Genomic DNA, 12689 nt, shown 5'->3' with positions numbered 1-12689 from the left:
CATTGTACTCACTTATAGTTCTCTTCCTAAGCCATTTCCAGCAACGTCTGTTTTTTAACCTTCAATCCTTGACCCCTCCACAATCTACGTTCCTGTCATACCTCATGAAATAATATAAGAAACAAAAATGTGGACAGATTAAGTAACCTGCCCAAGGCCACAGTGGTGTAAACATAGAGCTAGGCTTCAGATCTGGGTGTCTCTCATCCCAGCCCATGGGCTTCATTACCATAAAATGTCATCTCTCTATATATACCTTTTCTTGCTCTTAGAAAGAATTCAGTAAAAGTTTGATAAATGGATGGGTTAGTGGACAGATGGACAGATAGATTGATAATTAGATGTATGGATAGACAGATGAAGAAATAGCACTTTGTACCAACTTATAATACTGATCATATAGTAACTTCTACTCGTTACTTAGGTACTTTTCTTGATTTTCCTACTGGCTTATTGAGCAACTTGAACGCAGAAATCCACTGTATTTAATTAGCAGTAGTAGCTTGAGAATGTTTCAAATGTAGAAACCATAAAAGGAAAGAAAGATAAATTCAGCCACATTAAAAAAGACTTGCACAGGGGAAAAAAACCGTAAGTGCAATGTCAAGAGACAAATGACCAAATACAAATGAAAGAAGAAAAATATTTACAACTACCATCAAAATCAGAGGGCTAATTACCCTTTACATAGAGCACTTACAAATAAGAATTTATCAACTACCAATAAGAAAATTGGGCAGAGGTATCTCAGCAGACATTTCATAGAAAAAGAAATACCAAATGTCTCTAAAGTATATTAAAAGATACTCAGTCTCACTCTCATGAAGAAAAGACAAATTAAAATAACACTGGCATACTATTTTTCCCTATCAGATTGACAGAAATCCAAACGTTTGGTAACACAGTGTTGGTAAGTGTGTGAGGAAATAGGCACTCCCATATACTGCTGATGGGAATGCCAATTAGTACTCCTCCTTTAGAGGAGTAGGGATTTGAGAATTTCCTCCAAGATTACAAGTGTACATTTTCTTTGAGCCAGCAATTCTGATGTTAGAAATTTTACATATATACTCATGCATATGTGAAATGATATATGCGTATACACATTGCATCAATGTTTTAGAAACATTTGCTTCAAATTTTAGAAACAAACCAAATGTTCGTCAATGGAAGTTAAGTTAAATAAACTAGCTACATTCATACAATAGAACACTGTGCAGCCATTCGTAGGGGATGGGGTGAGGAAGGGAACTTTTGCTATTGGAATAATCTCCAACATAAATTGATACATTAAAAAAAAAAAAGCTTGGCCAGGCATGGTGGCTCATGCCTGTAATCCCAACACTTTGGGAGGCCGAGGCGGGTGGATCATGAGATCAGGAGATCGAGACCATCCTGGCTAACACGGTGAAACCCCGTCTGCACTAAAAATACAGAAATTAGCTGGGTGTGGTGGTGGGCACCTGTAGTCCCAGCTACTCAGGAGGCTGAAGCAGGAGAATGGCATGAACCCGGGAGGCGGAGCTTGCAGTGAGCAGAGATCGTGCCACTGCACCCCAGCCTGGGCGACAGAGCCAGATTCTGTCTAAAAAAAAAAAAGAGCTTGATGGTGCCCATCTCATATCAGCCAGGAACAAAGCAACCCCTTGTTTATCCCAGCTTGGCTTCTGGTCTATGCCCATGCCTGGTTTATGCTTTGGACACATAGATTACTGATTTTAAAAAACAAAAATAAATTTAAAATAAGGTACAGAATAGTGTGTATATATGCCATTATTTGCACAGATTGGGGAAGAACATTCTTATTTGCTTTTTATGCAAAGAACATCTCTGGAAGAATACATCAATTAACTAGTAAAGGTTGTTTCTGGAGAGAGAAAATAGATGTCTGGAAACCTGGGGCAAGATGGAGACTTTTCCCTGTGCTTTAAAAATTTTGAGCCAGTAAGTGTGCCATCTATCTAAACAATTACCTATATTTAAAAATGTTTAAGAAGAGGATGGTGAGAATGAAACGAATTCTGGACTAGACAAAGAATCTGGATTATGGTCCTAATTGTGGAGATTTGTAGCTTCATGTTCAGGGATGGCCACAACTTCCGCCTCCTTTACAGGAAAGTGGACGAAATGTCATAGCTGGAAATGGATGTGCTTCATAAACTACAAACTAACGCGCAAGTGTCAGGGTCCTTATTTCCCTGAGTCAGCCTATTTAGCATAGCTCCTTGAATATATTAGGTGCTCAGTAACTGTTTTAAAGGAGTGATCTTATCGAACTTCTCCTGCTTTAAAAATACCGGAGCCAAGAGTCAGGTGATTTTTGTCTTCTCCCTCTCCTTCATGACTCTTGATTGCCTCTGTTTGACATTTCCCAGCAGAAAAGACCTACCTCCTACCTCTTTCTCACAGCTGCTCCAAACCCTTCACATCAGTGGAAGCCCAGCTCAAGTCCAAGTTTCCTGAAACTTTAGTAACAAGTCGGTCTTCATTCTGATTAATGGGGTCTGAGACCTAACCCACAGGTTGCGTGCCAAGCTGTGGGCTCTGACTCAGAGCAGCAGTGGCCCCAAGGAAGTGAACAGATCCATCCTAATTTGCCCAAAGGTGTCAGAGGGGCCTGCAGGTTCTACGTGGATCTCTCTTTCCTAAATCACTGTCTCATTTATTACCATTTGATTTTTGCCAACTTCCCTGGCTTTGGCTCATATTTAGCTCCGTGAGGGATAGGACTATGTCTTTCTGGCTTTCCATACTCTCCTACACCTAGCCCACGGCTGGGCACCTTAAACCACTCTCTAAGGGTCTCCAACTAAGTCCTAAACTCAAATCCCAGCGATATTTTCTCGGTTCACATCCAAACTGATGACTCAAACGTTAGATCATCGGCAGTCCCCTCCTTAAAATTCTCCTCTCCACTGGCTCCTGGGTTCCCTCTCACTTATTTGATCATCCATAAAAGGAGATCTAGTGCAGCGAGGTGGAGCTACGTGGACTTCACAGGCAGAGTGGCCGGATTCAGATTCCCATTGTACCAATGCGCAGTTGTTAGCACTATGCGTATCCTGTAACCTCCCTGAGGCCCGATGCCATCCTAGTATTGATATCCCTATTGAGTTTAAACTTCTGTGCATTCTTAAATGTTCCATCACCACCTCAAGTTCAATGTACCTTCTAATTATTCTTGCCTGGATTATCTGCCACCCTCCCCAGAACAGGCAATGGACAGGATCATTCAGTTGTTTTCGGCAGCTGTCTTTTGGTGGGCAGCAGGTGGCGCTGTCTTTCAAGACAGGACACCGCTTCTCTTCACCTCCGGAAGTTGGAGCATTGTTGCCAAGACTCCAGGGCACCGGGATATTTCTTTTTTTAAATGGTGGCCTAAAAACTGGTAGCGTAATTCCTCAGGACAAGAAACATCTGGCTGTGGAAAGCTAGTCATGAAATATGTAGATTGGAGATGGAAGGAGAGAGAAGGGAAGGGGAACATAAAACTGTGTAAGAGGAAGAGGGGTGGCCCAGGAGAGAGACAGAGCCTGCGGGGCTGCAGAAGACAGGCAACCAAGGAGGAAAGTTTACCAGTGAGAAATGTCTTGGGCAGAAATAGCGAAGGAATGTTTAAGAAAGGAAATGACTAATATTGGACCTTAAGTTGTCTGCTCTGAGATTGTGTCCTCTGATGAAACCTGTCCTGCAACCCAGCACTCAATACCTTTTATCCCTAGACTTCCAGGAAACAAGCAGTCAATCTGTCATGCACGGTGACTTGAGTGAGAGGAAATTTGGAGAAATCACAGGAAAGGTGCTATGCTCTATGTTTGATGATGCAGTTCTCAGAAAAACAGGGTTGGGTAGGAGCAGGGGTTCAAGATCTGAGATTCAGGAGGCATGGGGGACTCCGCAGAGCCCTTGGGAGCTGCTGGTGAAAGCAACAGGTTATTGGTGGAAACCTCTGAATTCCACCCAATGGCGTGGAGGAAACAACCTCCAATACAGCATGACCTCACTTATACTCAGAGTGTAAAAAAGTTAACTTGTAGAAGCAGACAGTATTAATACAACTGTGGTTACCAAAGTCTGGTTGTTAAGGAATCCTTATTTCAAGCCCTACAAAACAGCTGCTCGTGAGAAGCACAGCCAGATGGACCAGTATGGACATTTTAGATGGCGAGGTTGTAGAAAGCAATGAATCTACCCCAAAGTGGAATGCGTATGAGGGGCTGGCTTATGGTAAACACTTAACTGGACACACCTATTTCAACAAAAGGATAGGGTTACACAATCAGCCACTTCCCTGTAATAGGGGAATTTATGAGCTTCCAACTCCAAACTGAGGCACAGGGAAGAATCAAAAAGGGGTAAGCAAATGCAGAGAGTGGTGTTTGGTGAGACAGACAGTAAGACTCAGAATGAAGTGGGACTGCAGTGGAGAGACTTCAGGGACAATCCTGTTGCAGTCGTGAAGTGTGCAGAGGAAGCTCTGCCATTAAGTCCATCCCTTGCACTGGCCCTTTCCAGACCCTGGAATTCCAAGCAATGTGTTCAATATGGTCATGCTAAGTGTTTTGTAAACTTTGCAAAAGTAGGCCGGGTGTGGTGGCTCATGCCTGTAATCCCAGCACTTTGGGAGGCTGAGGCGAGTGGATCACCAGGTCGGGAGATCGAGACCATCCTGGCAAACATGGTGAAAGCCCGTCTCTACTAAAAATACAAAAAAAATTAGCCAGGCGTGGTGGCAGGCGCCTGTAGTCCCAGCTACTTGGGAGGCTGAGACAGGAGAATGGTGTGAACCAGGGAGGCAGAGCTTGCAATGAGCAGAGATCTCGCCACTGCACTCCTGCCTGAGCAACAGAGCGAGACTCCATCTCAAAAAAAAAAAAAAAAAAAAAAAAAAAAAAAAAAAAAAAAAAAAAAAAAAATTTGTGGAAATAACATATTTTAATCACAGTTAGGATTACTGTCTCCTTCTGTGCCAACTTCCCTCTGTCACAGTTTCTCTTGTATCAGGTAGAATTTGGGGGATCTAGCTAAGGGGAAATTAAGTTGGGATTACATTGTTTGAGCTTACTAGGACATGTGGTTCATAAGCATTTCCATGTATAGTCAAGTTATTGCTACCTGTCTCAGTGTAGAAGTGGCTTATAAGAAGCACCACCCACTGAGATAACTCACCTGACATCAGAGACTAAAGTGAAAGGTCAGAGATCTGTCAAAATAAGAATGTATGTTGTGACATGAGGCACCAGAAGTCTGTGGACAGTGAAGCCAATAAATCCTTTTAACCCCTAGATGTAAAAAATTATAAGCGTAGTACTCAGTCTCATCAAAGTCTAGTCAAAATGGAAGTTCTCTTCTTTAGGAATATACCTAACAATTATACATATACAATTATACATACATCATGAAATAAAATGATCTCTTACATATTTGCACATGAAATTAATAGAAGTTATTCTGACATCAAAAAGGGAATTGGAAAAAGAAAAAAAAGTTTGGTTCCAGCCAAAACCAGCAACTTATTGAAGGGAAGGGATACATTTTAAATAGAATAGATGCCTAGATTGTTTGACAATCACTTGATGAAGAATGAACTGCATAAACACATTAAAACTTTAAAAAATTGTTGTTTAGGCATAGACAAACAATTTCATACTACAACTTTACAACAAGGACTTAACAAAAAACAGGCCAATGACTTTTAGCAACTTAAAAGAGTATTTAAGATTAGTCACTGCCCAAGAAAACTTGAAATGCCCTGAAATCTCAGGCTTACATAGGAAACTCTTCACAGAGGCTTCTCCAAAATTAATAGCACTAAAAATTTGCATATTATTAACAATAACGATTGTGAAATGGACATTAACTTTTCTAAACTTTCAATGAAATCTTTTTGTGCTTAACTATGCCAGACGAAATACCAAATTATTCATTCTCACCCAGGAAAATATATTAGAAAAGTGTTGTCAAATGAAGAGGGAATCAAAAAATATAAAGGGGAAAATATAGGGGTGGTTCAAGCAGTTATTAGAACTTTTTTTTGGATTTTTTGATGTTTGTGATATGTCAGTTTTTAAACATTTATCATTTGCTGTCACCGCTTTTCCTCATTCTAAGTCATATTTGCATTTATTCTTAATTTTGTCAAATTTTGTATCCTTTTTCTTTCTTTCTTTTTTTTTTTTTTTTTTTTTGAGACAGAGTCTTGCTCTGTCGCCAGGCCTGAGAACAGTGGCACGATCTTGGCTCACTGCCTCACTGCAACCTCCGCCTCCCTGGTTCAAAGGATTCTCCCGGCTCAGCCGCCCTAGTAGCTGGGATTACAGCCACGCGCCACTGCCCGGCTAATTTTTTGTATTTTTAGTAGAGGCGGGGTTTCACCATGTTGGCAAAGATGGTCTCGATCTCCTGACCTCGTGATCCACCCATTTCGGCCACCCAAAGTACTGGGATTACAGGCGTGAGCCACCGCGCCCGGCTGTATCCTTTTTCTTGAAAAGGTCCAACACCATGTAAGCTTTCAAGCCCCACAAACCTGTCCATCTCCCTGCCCCAAGAGTTCTCCGGCCCAGACAGGCTCCCCAGATAGGGCCGGTTTCCAACAGAAGCCCTAAGGAGAGCTGAACTGGAAAACAAGTCTCTTAGTAGCGCTGGTCCTATGTGTCAGGGCTCAGTGGATAGAGGAGGAACAGGTGAGCAGCAGGGCCCCTGCCCAGTGCCCAGCGGTCAGTTCCCTTGGAAGCTCTGCTGAAAGTTCGTAACCGTCCCGAGGGGCTGCGGCTCCGGGGCTTAGGCCGTTTTGAGTTCCCATCTTTGCGGCGGCTCCAGAATTCCAGGGGGCAAGGCTCGCGCTCTGTCGTTTGCAGAAAACCGTTGCCAACCGGCATCTGGGCCCTCGGGTGTTTCCAGCCCCACCTCCTCCCAGCCTTTCTTGTAACTAACCTGATCGAATGTGTGAGTTGGGGTTTCTTTTAAAAGCCCACCTCAACTGAAATTGGGCCAGTATAATCAGGATTCCCGCTCCCCCTATCTTCACCCCAATCGGTTGCTTTTCAAATACAGCTTTTCTAAAACGCCGCCAGTCACCCGGGCATGGGGGCGCGCTTCCGGCGTTCCTGGGCGCTCACCGCGTGGTCCGCGCAGCAGCCTACCTAACATTCCCCAACTGCCGTCCGAGCTGCCCCACTCTTCGCCCGGTCGCTGATGCAGAGGCTGTCAGGCCTCTCTGCGTACGAAGCCCATCACAGCACCTGGGCCTGCAGCCAGTGCCGGGCTGTCCCCTTCCCACCCCAAGGCGGTCCTCTCGAGTCTCCACACCGCCTCCTTCGGATCCCTCCTCAGCCTGCGGACGTCAGGTCGCCGGCTCATCACTTGGGTCCTGCGCACCTCGGGCTTCTCACAGAGTAGCTGTCTCCATTCTACGGATAGGGAAACAGAGGCCCAGAGCCCCGCCCCTGAGGGTGGCCTCCAAATGCTAGTACTGTGGCTCTGGAAAGATTTACATTTTATTTTCTGCAACAAAGGCAGCCTCAGAGAACTGGCCTCCAAGCCTTTTCCGTGCAGACCCCCAATCCTTCAAGTCACCACAGATCAATTCAGTTGGCAAAAGCTCTAAGAACAGTACACCCCAAACCAATGGAATAAAAAAGTTTAGTTGAGCCTGCAGAACTCTTAGCTGGCTTGCAGATTTCTAAGGCAGCATTTGGCACCTCTGTTTTCTGTTTGGCTCCTCTTTTGGCCTCTAGAGCTGACTGCAGCTCCAATCTCCTTGTCACATCCCGGTCTGCAAACTGAGACCTCTCGGGGCCATTACGCCATAAGGCAACTCCTTATGCCGTTGTCACACTGAAGCTAGAATTCTCAAAGCTGGAGCACTGAGGTGTCTGCATTTCAGAGGTCCCAGCCTGAATATGTGCACAAACAGGCATTTTGTTTCTGAGCCCAGTGAAGAGGACTGCTCTGACTCCAGCTCTTCTGAAATATTAGATGTGTAAAATGCAAGGTTCTCTTCCAGCCCTGACTGGAGGTGATGCAGCAATGTGTGCATGCAAAAAAAGTCCATGCAAATTTTATACAGACTTTACTACTACAGAAAAGAGAATCTTTCTGAAAGCTAAGGCCCAGAGAAGAGCAAACTACTGAAAAACTAAGGCCTGCATTAGAAGGGCTTCTGCTTCCATTAATGGACTGAGTAATTCAGACCAAGCCTCCAAGTGAAGACAACTAAAAATGCTGGGTAAAATATTTTTAAGTATCTTGCTTAAAATATTCAAAGGGTAGTGAGGAATTGCTGGGCCAAAATTTGGGAAAGAAAAGGAACATGGAGATGAGCCTGCAACTGGGGTTGCTTCTGTTCTGGGAGCATTTGTTGAAGATAGTTTAAGAATCCAAGCTGCATTTTTGGCAGCCTTGAAAGGCTTAAAGGGAGTAGAAATGGTGTCCCAAGCCCAGAAAATCTCAAGTAACCACTGAACTTCTTCAAAGTGACTCTAAACTGCTCATGTCAAACACAATCATTCTGGGAAGAAGATAACAGCATCTTAGGCCTCAAATGCATCTAGCAAACAAGCAAAAATAACCAAGCCCCAGAGAGGCGAGACTGCCATAAGAAAAGCAGAAACAGGCCGGGTGCGGTGGCTCATGCCTGTCATCCCAGCACTTTGGGAGGCTGAGGCTGGGGGATTACTTGAGCTCATGAGCTCGAGACCAGCCTGGGCAACATGATGAAACTCCGTCTCTACAAAAAATGCAAAAGTTAGCCGGGCGTGGTGCTGCACACTTGTAGTCCCAGTAACTTGGGTGGCTGAAGTGGGTGGACAGCTTGCACCTGGGAGGCAGAGGTTGCAATGAGCTGAGATCACGCCACTGTACTCCAGCCTGGGCTATAGAGCCAGACCTTGTCTCAAAAAGAAAAAAAAAGAAATAAAACAACAACAGACACCAGAATCAGACCCACGGGGCTTCCAGACTCTGGGGTTATTGGGCATAGACTGTATAACAACGTATATGCTATCTTCAAAAGGATAAAAGCCATGCATGAAACATTTGGCAGAGAGCTAGAAATTATAGCAAGTGACATAGCAGACTTTTTGGGGAAAAGGAAATCTAGATTGAGACAATGATGGGCACTAGAGTTATAAAGTCATGGAAACTCAAGTATGGTGGCCAGGTTGGTCAATCTGTGAGCCTAGAGAGAAACATGAGAGGTTATGTGACCACAGAGAGAAATAGAGAGAATAGCTTCCTATTTTTCAGTTCAGTTTTTTGCTACTACAAAATTATATAACCAAAAATAGATGATTTTAACTATTTAACTTAAAGGGTTATACATTCACTTGGCTCAAAAAATAATATATTAAAAGGTACACATTAAGTAGGATTGTGACCACCTTGCCCTTCATTCATTCCACCTACCACTACCCCCATCCCTGGCCCACCGGTACAAACTTTTATTAGCTTTCTGTGTATCCTTTCAATGTTTCTTTATGTAAGTAGAAGTTAAATACAACTATATATTGGTATTTCTCGCTTTTATTAAGCAAAGTTTTGCATTCTAAACACTGTTCTGTCACTTAACAATGTTGCCTAAAGATTGTTGTCATTGGAGTATAGAGCGCCTGTATAAAATGGCTCAGTTTAGTATGGCAACTGAAAAATTAGCCGTTTTGTGCCAGGTACCATGGTAAGTGCTGAGGATGTCAAGATGAAAAACCATGATCATGGGTAAGAGCTTTTATTTTCACAATCTTAAGTGGAAAATTTTTCTAGAATTTGGCTTTGGGAGGGATTAGATTGCTACCCCTGGGTACTGCATCCCACTGCTTCCTGTCCATCTGCAATGTGGACTCACTGGCACAGTTGGCCCGCGTTAGCTGGCTTTGTGCATTGGAGCAGCTGGACGCCAGCCCAGGAGTTTCTGGAAGGCTGGGCCCAGCAGTTCTGTGCCCACTCTGGGCCAGAGCACACTACTGTCTTGTAGGAGAGAAGGGAGTATCAGCCTTTTACTCCACAGAATCAGCAGAGGCTTGATTTCAGATGTGAGCTGACCTTGAGACAGGACCAGTCTGACTCAGGGATCAACTTTAAGGTGCTGTCAGGTCTCTGTGGAGCTAATGAATGGAGTAGGGGACCATGGGGACAAAGGGTAGTCAGACAAATGGAAGGAGAGGCATCTTCATTTGGAACAAAAGCTGTCTGTTTTTAAAGCCCCCGTAAATGGTTCAATATTTTAAAAGTTAAAAAAAAAAAAAAAAAAACAAACAATTTTTAAAAACACTCGGGTTAAAAACATTGACTAAGGATATTTTACATAAATTAAATAGTGGAAGATTTGAATAAATGTTCTGTGTAACTAACATAGAGTTTCTTTTCTGAAGAGAACTTTGGACTTTCGCCTATACCTGACACCTGAGCCATTGTTCTCTGATTAAAGGTAAAATTTTTATCTATAGGAAAGTCATAATTCAAGATCAAAAAAGGAGCCCTTTTATGATGTTTTTGCAATACCCCACCCTCGTGCCCCCACCCTCCACCACCCAACCACTCCCCAGGAATATCTTTTTTTTTTTTTTTTTTTTTTGAGAGGAGTCTCACTCTGTTACCAGGCTGGAGTGCAGTGGCATGATCTCGGCTCACTGCAACCTCTGCCTCCCACGTTCAAGCGATTCTCCTGCCTCAGCTTCCCGAGTAACTGGAACTACAGGCACGTGCCACCATGCCCAGCTATTTCTTGTAATTTTAGTAGAGACAAGGTTTCACCATGCTGGTCAGGCTGGTCTCGAACCCCTGACCTCAGGTGATCTGCCTGCCTTGGCCTCCCAAAGTGCTGGGATTACAGGCATGAACCACCATGCCCGGCCCCAGGAATATCTTATATTAAATACAGGAGTTGATAGGCGGGCTTATCTTTCATTCCCACCCACATCCATCCCTCCTCCCCACCCTCTGATCAGCTGGAAAAATTTGGAAAGATGGAAAAGAGATTATTCCAGCACAGGGGAAGGAAGATCACTTGTCATATTGCTAGGAAAAATATACAATGCTCACTTAAACTTGAATTTCAGATGTACAACAAATAATTTTTTAGTATGTCTCAAATATTGCATTAATCATTGTTTATCTGAAGTTCACATTTAACTGGGTGTCCTGTACTTTTATTTGCTAAATCTGACAACCCTATTTGGCAACTCTGGGTCACAGGGTATCAGGTCGACTGGAAAAGACAGTCAAGGAATGAAAGATAAGTTTAGATGAAAGGGAAGAGGCCCATGGAGGAGGAGTTGGACTGTATTCTGTAGAAAATGGGGACCAATTGAAGGTGTCGTTTTTTTTTAAGTAACATTTATTGTGGGATCTTTTTTAATTGTAAAAGCAAGTATGCTGATTGTACTATATTTGGAAAGTACAGAAAAGTATAAAAATATAATTACCCATAATTTCACCAACCAGCAGCAACAACTGTTGACACCTTGCTGTTAACTGCCTGAAAACTGATGCCAGTTTTCACATTCTCAGGCCCATTTTGACAGCTCTTTTGAAAACTGGACCCGTTATCGCCTGCTCTTCATGCCCCCTTTCTGCTTTATTTTTTCCTCCATAATATTTATTTCCTCCTTAGAACCTTAATGTGAAAAAAAAAATTTCCTCCTAATGTATGATTCATTTGGTTAGCTGATTTACTGCCTGGCTCTCAGTGGGTGGGGCTTCTGTCTACTTTATTCACTGTAATACGAGTGCCTAGAATTATGCCTGACACACAGCAATAAGTATCCATTGTAATGAACAAATAAATTATCCTTCTGGTTTCTTTTCTCTGACGATATATGCTTTTGATTGTTTCCTTATGTAACCATAATAGATTTGTTGCCCAACAGGCACAGCAAGTCAGTAAGCTGAAACCTGGTTGCAGCAGAGAAAGAGGTTTAATCGTAGGGCCACCAAATGCGGACATGGAAGGGAACTTCAAATCCATCTCCCCAAAGAATTTGGAGCTAGAGATTTTAAAGATTTTGGAGTGGACCAAAGTGATTGGCTGAAGAGTGCAGGGTGAAGTCATGGGACAAGGAGATGAAGAAGCTGTATTATCATGCTGAGAAAACAGTTCCTTCATGGAGGTCTTAAACTAGTTGTCATCATCTGTTCTGCTGAAATTCAGGATCTGCTTAAGCAATTCTTTTAAAAAAAATTTTTTTTAATTTAATAATTTTGTTTTGTAGAGTTGGGATCTTGCTTTGTTGCCCAGGCTGGTCACGAACTCCTGGCTTCAAGCAATCCTCCTGATTTGGCTGATTCTTATGTCAGAAATCCTATGTATAGCAACAACGGGGATATGACTGGTCAGTATCTAGTGTTATGTAACTTTCGGTTTCAAGGAAGTGAGTCAAAGTGCAGCCTGATTAAGGCTTAATTATAAGTATATTTCTGTCCAGAATGATTGTTAACCCTGTGAGGATGGCTTCACTTAGGGAAAATTTTTAGACATGAAATTACTGGGCCAAAAGGTGCATTTAAAAATAATTTTGGTATATATTGCCCACATACAGTCCAGAGGGGCTAAACTGGCTCACATTGCAGCTGCAGGATTGTGGAGTGCCTGCACTGAAGTTTGGAATAGAGGGAAGAGGAGATGAGCACGCTCCATCCAGTAGGAGGTGGAAGGGTCGGGAGACCCCTAGTGAAGAGCTGGAAACTCAGAT

The 12689-nt window shown here is 43.1% G+C and overlaps 1 protein-coding gene and 1 non-coding gene across 3 annotated transcripts in view; one reads left to right on the top strand and one right to left on the bottom strand.

The window, feature by feature from the left end:
- LOC104668434 (HLA class I histocompatibility antigen, A-30 alpha chain) overlaps positions 1-12689 on the bottom strand; it is a 329434-nt gene that overhangs the window by 145851 nt on the left and 170894 nt on the right. The window lies entirely within an intron of this gene.
- LOC115897186 lies at positions 1577-1708 on the top strand. The gene has a single exon (XR_004057115.1). It is a non-coding gene; the product is annotated as a small nucleolar RNA SNORA48 (small nucleolar RNA).

This window comes from Rhinopithecus roxellana, chromosome 4, assembly GCF_007565055.1.
Source record: "Rhinopithecus roxellana isolate Shanxi Qingling chromosome 4, ASM756505v1, whole genome shotgun sequence".
Taxonomy (NCBI): Eukaryota; Metazoa; Chordata; class Mammalia; order Primates; family Cercopithecidae; genus Rhinopithecus; species Rhinopithecus roxellana.
Note: the sequence above shows the minus strand (reverse complement) of the source record. Positions and strands in the feature narration are given on the sequence as shown.